Below are 7,585 nucleotides of genomic sequence, written 5' to 3' on the forward strand. Positions count from 1 at the left end.
TACCTGTGATACCCCAGGTTGGCTGCAGATCTCTGCCAAGCACAGGCCTGACCTAGAGACTGGCTTTACCTCAAATGTTTGTGTTACCAAGGAAACAATGAAATGGGCGTTGAAAGGAAAGGGAAATGGATAGGAAGAGAACTATTTAAAATCTGGTTACTTAAATCACAGGGAAACTTTGGGTAAGTCAGTTATTTCTCTTTATTAATAAAAATGAAACACTTAGCTGCTCTGCCTGCTGCAAAAAAACCTTACAGAATGTTTTGGGGACCCCTGACTGTAGAAGTTTGAAAGTAACCTTTTCTCCAGCCAAGCACCACATGAGGGACATCTGAGTCTTCGGTCCAAGAACAGCATAGCCAGCTCGAAACCAGCTTTGGACCCGACTGGCGCAGGGGCACGCGCACGAATATTGGGACTGCAGGAGCTATGGGTTCCGCCCAAGCTGGTTAAGGCCGCACAGCTACGAAGAGCAGAAGCGACAGCCATAGCCCCAAAGGGAGGGGGTTTCGTGAGCGGAAACGGCCCAGGGGCCCAGGGAGGGGCAGCTGGGCCAGCTTGGGGCCGGGCCGGGCTCCCACAGAGGCGGGGCCAACCCTCACCCCGGTGCACAGCCTAGGTGGAGCCGAGCCAGCTGAGACCTGGCGACAACTGAGCCCTGACCCTAGCCTGGCGCCAACCTGCAGTGTTCCAGAGGCTTCCGCTAGACCACAATTCTCAGGGGCTTGCCCCGGCAGCCTCCCTCCCTGGCTTAGCCTCACCTCCTGCGCTGGGCCGTGTCTGGGTCTCCGCGCATAGCACACCGGGAATTGTAGTTTTCTTTCGGCGCGCTCATGCCGGAAAGGGGGGCGGTGGGACTGCGTCTCCCAGAGTGCAGTGGGGCGGGCGAGGGAAGGCAGGGGGGAAGGGACAGTCGGTCGCAGACCGCGCTGGGTTGCCGCCGCCGCCGCTGCCGCCATCGTGCCAGCCCCTCGGGTGAGTGTCGGGGCCAGCACGCCGGGGCGGGGGCTGGGCCGCAGGAGCCGCTCTCCGGGCTGCCGGGAGGCTCCGCTGAGAGTCCCCGGGCGGCCCCTCCTCTTCCCCCCCGGCGGCCCGAAGCCGCGCGGGGCCCGGGCCATGTGTCGCGCGCGGCTCCGCCTCCCGCCGGTCCTGTGAGGCAGCGGCCGGGGGGAACGCAGAGAGAGCCAGCCAGGCGCCTATTTGGGCGGTACCGTGCCGGTGGCTGGTGCACCGGCCTGCGCCAAGGCCGGGCCTTTTTCTCTATTCGGAACCATCCGGATGGGGCCTTAGGGCCCCGCCCCGTCTGGCCTGGCCCAGCCTGCGCGAGCCCCGCAAGCTCTGCAGGCTGGCTAGCGGGCAGGTCCCAGCCCCACGTCTTGCTACCCACCTACGAAGGATCCGGGGATGGGCAGCGCCACCCGGCCCGCTCCAGAGTCAGCATGGGTAAGGGCGCCCGCCTGCCGCAGCCGGGGCTTGGGACCCGACCTTAGCCCGGCCGGGGTGTAGGTGAACGCCCCCTGCTTGTTTGCCCCTTGGGAGTGTACGAAAGCGTACTGCTCCTTCTGTGGAGCCCATACTGGAGTTCTCGCAGGGAGGACAGGGTCAGGGAATATGAGTCGTGAGGGCATTCCACGTGAGCCTTTACCCCTGGCTAGTCTTCATGGAGGATGTGGGCCTGATGGGGTGAGGTGGCCCCTGGCGGGTAGGCCCAGCCGACGCCCTCCTCTATCAGTGACCAGGCCCAGCGGCAACATAGAATTGCCCCGCAGGAGAGGGTGACTTCATAAGAATGGGATGATAAGGTGGGACGTAATGCAGGAGGAGGTAGAATTCAGGGCTGAGGTTCTTGAGCCTAGTGCTAGACAAGAACCTGAGCTGGAAGGGGCCTTGGGGTGAGGCACGTAGATTTCAGACTTTGTGGGGCCCTTCCGAAGCCTGGGTGGCAGAACTAGGGCTGGAAGCTGCAGAAAGTCTGGCTTCCCCTCACTTGAATGCTCACTTCCCAGAAGCTGGAGCTGCCTATAAACAGGCAGGAACCTGGTTGCTTTGTGAAATTGCCCTTAATGATGCCGTCAGAGACCCTACCGAGTTCTGACAGAAGGGTTATCTTTGACCAGAGAGTACTATCCTGATAGCCTTTGTAAAAGCACTTCTGATTGAGAGATGATAAATTAAGGAACAGTTCGGAGAAGCCCTTGGACTTGGGGGAGAGATGGCATGTAAAGTCTAGATTCCTCTGAGCCAGTCTTTGTAGAGACTAAAGAAGCAGGTCAGGCCGGGCGCAGTGGCTCACTCCTGGAATCCCAGCACTTTGGGACCTTGAGGTAGGCTAATCTCGTGAGTTCAGGAGTTTGAGACCAGCCTGGCCAACACGGCGAAACCCCATCTCTACTAAAAATACAAAAAAAAGACAAGCTGGGCATGGTTGCGGCTGCCTTTAATCCCAGCTACTTGGGAGGCCTGAGGCAGGAGAATCACTTGAACCCGGGAGGCGGGGGCTGCAGTAAGCCGAGATCGCACCATTGCACTCCAGCCTGGACAACAGAACAAGACTCTTTCAAAAAAAAAAAAAAAAATGGAAAAAAAAAAAAGGCAGCAGCAGCTCAGTCTCTGCAGCCCTGGCCTCAACAGCAAGCAGAATATCAGGGCTCTTAGAAGGGCTGATTGAGACCCAAGCCAATGCCCCTGCCTTTTTTTTTTTCTTCCTCCTTCAACATTTCCTTAGGTAATATTTTTTCCTGTCACTTCTTCCAAGTACTCTTGACTTAGAAGTTTTCTTGTATATGAATTGTTCTGCCTAGTCATTCTCCCCAGTCAGGAAGAACAGGCAAGGATGCTGCTCAGATCTCACCAGGCCCTGTCTTCTCTCTGGATTTAACTTTCCTAGTCCATATCCTGGCCCATGAGCTTGGAAGTCAGGTTCATCCAGGAGGCTCAGGAGAGGCCCACTTTGCCAGTGGAGCTGGGCAATAAGGAGGGACTACCCACAGGATAATGAGGTGAAATCTAGAACTAGAAGCAGTTATTTCAAGACTCTGTAGATTGTCTCAATTGGTACTTTCTAGGACACAGATTTCAGGTGAGCTGGCTTATAGCTGTGGCTTAGTTTGCGTATTTCATGGCCCTGGGTGGCTTGATCATGAGAGGTTTTTTTTTGTCTCCCTCCCCCGGTTCCGACAGAGTCTGGCTCTGTCACCCAGGCGGGAGTACCTTTAGTGTGATCTTGGCTCACCGCAACCTCCACCTCCTGGGTTCACACAATTCTCCTGCCTGAGCCTCCCCAGTGGCTGGGACTACAGGTCCACGCCACCACACCCTGCTAATTTTTGTATTTTCAGTAGAGATGGGCTTTCACTATATTGGTCAGGCTGGTTGAACTCCTGACCTCAGGTGATCCACCCACCTCAGCCTTTCAAAGTGCTGGGATTATAGGCCACCAAGCCTGGCCTCTTTTTGTTTTTTTGAGACTAGATACTGCTTTGTCCCCTAGGCTGGAGTGCAGTGACTCAGCCATGGCCGACTATAGCCTTGACTTCCTTGGCTCAAGTAATCCTCCCACCTCAGTCTCCCAAGTAGCTGGGACTACAGGTATGCATTCCTATGCTCTGCTAATTTTTTTTTTTTTTTTTTGTAGTGATAGAATCTCCATATGTTGTCCAGGCTGGTCTCGAACTCCTGAATTCAAGCGTTACTCCCACCTCAGCATTCCAAAGTGCTAGGATTACAGACGTGAACAATTGGCCAATGATCACAAGGGTTTTCTTCAGGATCAAAAAGATACTGTTCCTTCTCCAAGGTTACTCAAGAGTAGGAGGAATTCAGGTCCCTCCCTCTCATTCCAACCTCTAGAAGTTCCCTGTAACTTCTTTGTCTGAGGTCAGCTAGCCATTGCTAGGCATCCTGATCCTGAGAATTTGTTAACCTTTCTGGAACTTGGCAGGCCGTCTAGGTCTCAGATATAAGAGCAGTACTCTGAGGTTCTTCAGGATCTATCTGCATCCTCTATTCACGTAGGGCTGACTTGAAGTGGGAGCTGGCATGCCGTGGTTGGGATATGGCTGCACAAGGATGAGGCAGGATATCAGGATGCCTCAGTTCTCAGTTGGCTCAAAATTATGTCCCTTGATGTGTAGGAACCTATCTGCCTATCACTTTTTTTTTGAGACAGAGTCTTGCGCTGTTTCCCAGGCTGGAGTGCAGTGGTGCCATCTCGGCTCGCTGCAACCTCCACCTCCTGGGTTCAAGCGATTCTCCTGTCTTAGCCTCCCTAGTAGCTGGGATTATAAGTGCCCACCACCATACCCGGCTAATTTTTGTATTTTTAGTAGAGATGGGGTTTCACTATATTGGCCAGGCTGGTCTTGAACTCCTCAAGCAATCCACTCACTTCGGCCTCCCAGAGTACTAGGATTACAGGTGTGAGCCACAGGTCCTGGCCAAGCCTGTCTCTTCTCTCCGAGTCCTGTTTTGCTTTATTCTGTTGTCTTTGCAGTTGGTGGGTTGGGAGGGGAAGGATTGCTTAAAAGAGACACAGAACAGGCTGGGTGCTACCCAGGAGGCTGAGGCAGGAGAATTGCTTGAACCCGGGAGGCAGAGGTTGCAGTGAGTCCAGATCGCACCACTGCGCTCCAGTGTGGTGACAGAGCAAGACTCCGTCTCAAAAAAACACAGAATTTTCAAATTTCAGAACTAGAAGCCACCTTATATCAAAAATTTTAGAATATAGCACCAGCTTCAAAGCTGGAGTTTCACCTGAGGCCAGGAGTTCAAAACCAGCCTTGTCAATGTTTCTACAAAAGAAAAAGAAAAAAATAGCCAGTATGGTTGTGGTGTCTTAAACCTGTAGTCCTAGCTACTAAAGAGGCTGTAGGAGGTCAAGGTTTCCGTTAGCTATGATCATGCGACTGCACTCTAGCCTGGGGACACTTTAGTAAGACCCTGTCTCCAAAAAAAAAGCTAGAATTCCTTTAATGAAACATTAGTATCCCATCCCCCCTCCCCCCCCACCCAGGCTGGGGTAAAGTGGCACAATCCTGGCTCACTGCAACCTCCAACCCCAGGTTCAAGCAGTTCTCCTGCATCAGCCTCTGGAGTGGCTGGGATTATAGGTGCTTGCCATAATACCCAGCTAATTTTTGTATTTCTAGTAGAGATGGGGTTTTGCTATGTTGGCCAGGCTGGTCTCGAATTCCTGACCTCAGGTGATCCACCTGCCTCAGCCTCCCAAAGTGCTGGGATTACAGGTGTGAGCTTTTTTTTTTTTTTTTTTTTTTTTTGAGACGGAGTTTCGTTCTCGTTACCCAGCCTGGGGTGCAGTGGCGCGATCTCGGCTCACCGCAACCTCCGCCTCCCGGGTTCAGGCAATTCTCCTGCCCAGCCTCCCGAGTAGCTGGGATTACAGGCATGCGCCACCATGCCCAGCTAATTTTTTGTATTTTTAGTAGAGACGGGGTTTCACCGTGTTGACCAGGATGGTCTCGATCTCTTGACCTCGTGATCCACCCGCCTCGGCCTCCCAAAGTGCTGGGATTACAGGCTTGAGCCACCGCGCCCAGCCCTTTTTTTTTTTTTTTTTAACCTAGGGAGCTTCTGAATGATTAGAGCACCAAAGAGAAAAGGCTGTTAGTGGGCCCACCCTACCCTCCAGTGCCTGGCAGGAACTACAGAGGGAAGTATACTCATGACTGGGCTCAGGAAGGTTTGGGGTCCTTTGAGTGAGACTGTCACCACTCCAAATTGCTGTAGTTGTTCAGTCTAGCTGCTGGCTTCTAGAACTTGCTCCCTTTGGGTCCCCCAGGGATCTGCTGGCTGTCTTCACAGTACCTGGGAATCTCACCAGTCTTCCGAGTATCTGGGATTATAGGCGTCCACCACCACACCCAGCTAATTTTTTTTTTTTTTTTTTTTAAGACGGGGTTTCACCGTCTTGGTCAGGCTGGTCTTGAACCCCCAACCTCAGGTAATCCACCCGCCTTGCCCTCCAAAGTGCTTGGATTACAGGCGTGAGCCACCGCGCCCGGCCTACCAGCTAATTTTTTTGTATTTTTACTAGAGACGGGGATTTGCCATCTTGGCCAGGCTGGTCTTGAACTCCTGATCTCGTGATCCACCCCGCTCAGCCTCCCAAAGTGTTGGGATTATAGGCTTGAGCCACTGTGCTCAGCCAGGATTTCTTTAAGCTGAGTTTGAGCTGAACCTTGTGCTGGGTCCTGGGCTTTTTTTTTTTTTTTTTTTTTTTTTTTTTTTTTTTAATTGATGTTTTTTTGAGGCATTTGAAAATGATGTTTGTGTGTTTGGAGTTCAATTTGAGTTGGCTACCCCTTTCTTGGCTTTGAGATTCTGTGATTCTCTCTTCCTTTCACCATACATGGCAGGAATTCTTGAGTCCCTCCCTCAGGGAGCCAGCAGTGTATGGATTATCCCTGGAGTGACTTCTAGTCCATAAGATATTATTTAACCTCTTTTTCCTCGCCCGATCAGCTGGAGTGTGCCCTCCTGGGTAGAATGCTTTGCTTGGGTCTGGGTGTGGCTGGGGACATGTCTTAGCGGCCAAGGGAGAGGGACACAAGGCCTAGGGTAGCCTGCCTATGGGCCCCAGGGCTTCTGCTGCCGGCTGACCAATGGCTGAGCACTTCTTTTCACTGTCTTGGGCGGTACTCATCTGTACTGTACCTGCTGTGTGCCAGTTCCCTAAAGCCCCCAGGCTGGAGACAGAGCCACTATAGGGATGAGGAATCCTCATGAGAGAGGGGTTTCTAAAGGTTGTTTGCCCCAGTGTCATCAGGAAACTGGGGAAATTCTGGAATGTTTGTTTCTAAAGCCTTGGATGATTCCATCAGAGCCAGTGGGTCTCCCCGTGGGAATTGGAAAGCTTGCTGCTCAGGAAGGAGCTCTGTGTGGAGATACTGGTTCCACTTGCAGGTGGTTTCAGGACAAGGAGAATGCAAATTCTCTGTTGTCCCTAAGGTGTAAACCTGCTTTGATCTGCTGAGTAGGTGCTCAGGTTCTTCCATTGTGAGGCTCGAGGAGCTTGCTGATTTCATAAGGGAAGACAAGGCCTGGGCTCCATTCCTTGCCACCTGATTTTTTTTGTTGGGGGGCAGGGGATTGAGAAAATAATTTCATTTCATTGTGGGGAGCGGGCAGACGTCCAGCCTCAGAACTTATGGAACTACTTCTTGGTACTGGAGGCCTTGGTGACCTTGAGCACCTTGAAGTGCACCGTCTTGCTCAGGAGTCGGCATTCACCACTGTGACGATGTCAACAATCTGGACATCCTTGAAGCAGGAGGACAGGTGTATGGACATGTTCTTGTGCCACCTGATTTTGTGACTTAGATGCCTTTTGCTACTCCACATTGGCTCTCAGCTGTTCCCCATCTCAGCCAGTTTTGTTTTTACTTTTTGAAATGCAGTCTTGCTCTGTCGCCCAGGCTGGAGTGCAGTGGTACGGTCTCGGCTCACTGCAACCTCCGCCTCCCCGATTCAAGAAATTCTCGGGCCGGGCGCGGTGGCTCAAGCCTGTAATCCCAGCACTTTGGGAGGCCGAGGCGGGTGGATCACGAGGTCAAGAGATCGAGACCAT

At 52.7% G+C, this 7,585-nt stretch overlaps 1 protein-coding gene across 3 annotated transcripts in view; it reads left to right on the forward strand.

Moving 5' to 3' along the window:
- The first annotated feature begins 858 nt into the window (after window positions 1-858).
- The window catches only part of NUTF2 (nuclear transport factor 2), a 25,108-nt gene continuing 18,381 nt past the window's right edge, over window positions 859-7,585 (forward strand). Inside the window, exon 1 of one of the 3 annotated variants that reach the window (XM_017539429.2) lies at window positions 859-975. The gene's annotated coding sequence lies outside the window, so the exon portion shown is untranslated. Of the gene's footprint in view, window positions 976-1,002; window positions 1,444-7,585 lie in introns of those variants that run through there. The other 2 variants (XM_017539431.2, XM_017539430.2) reach the window with 2 other exon arrangements.

Source organism: Cebus imitator, unplaced genomic scaffold (genome assembly GCF_001604975.1).
Source record: "Cebus imitator isolate Cc_AM_T3 unplaced genomic scaffold, Cebus_imitator-1.0 Scaffold118, whole genome shotgun sequence".
NCBI classification, from domain to species: Eukaryota; Metazoa; Chordata; class Mammalia; order Primates; family Cebidae; genus Cebus; species Cebus imitator.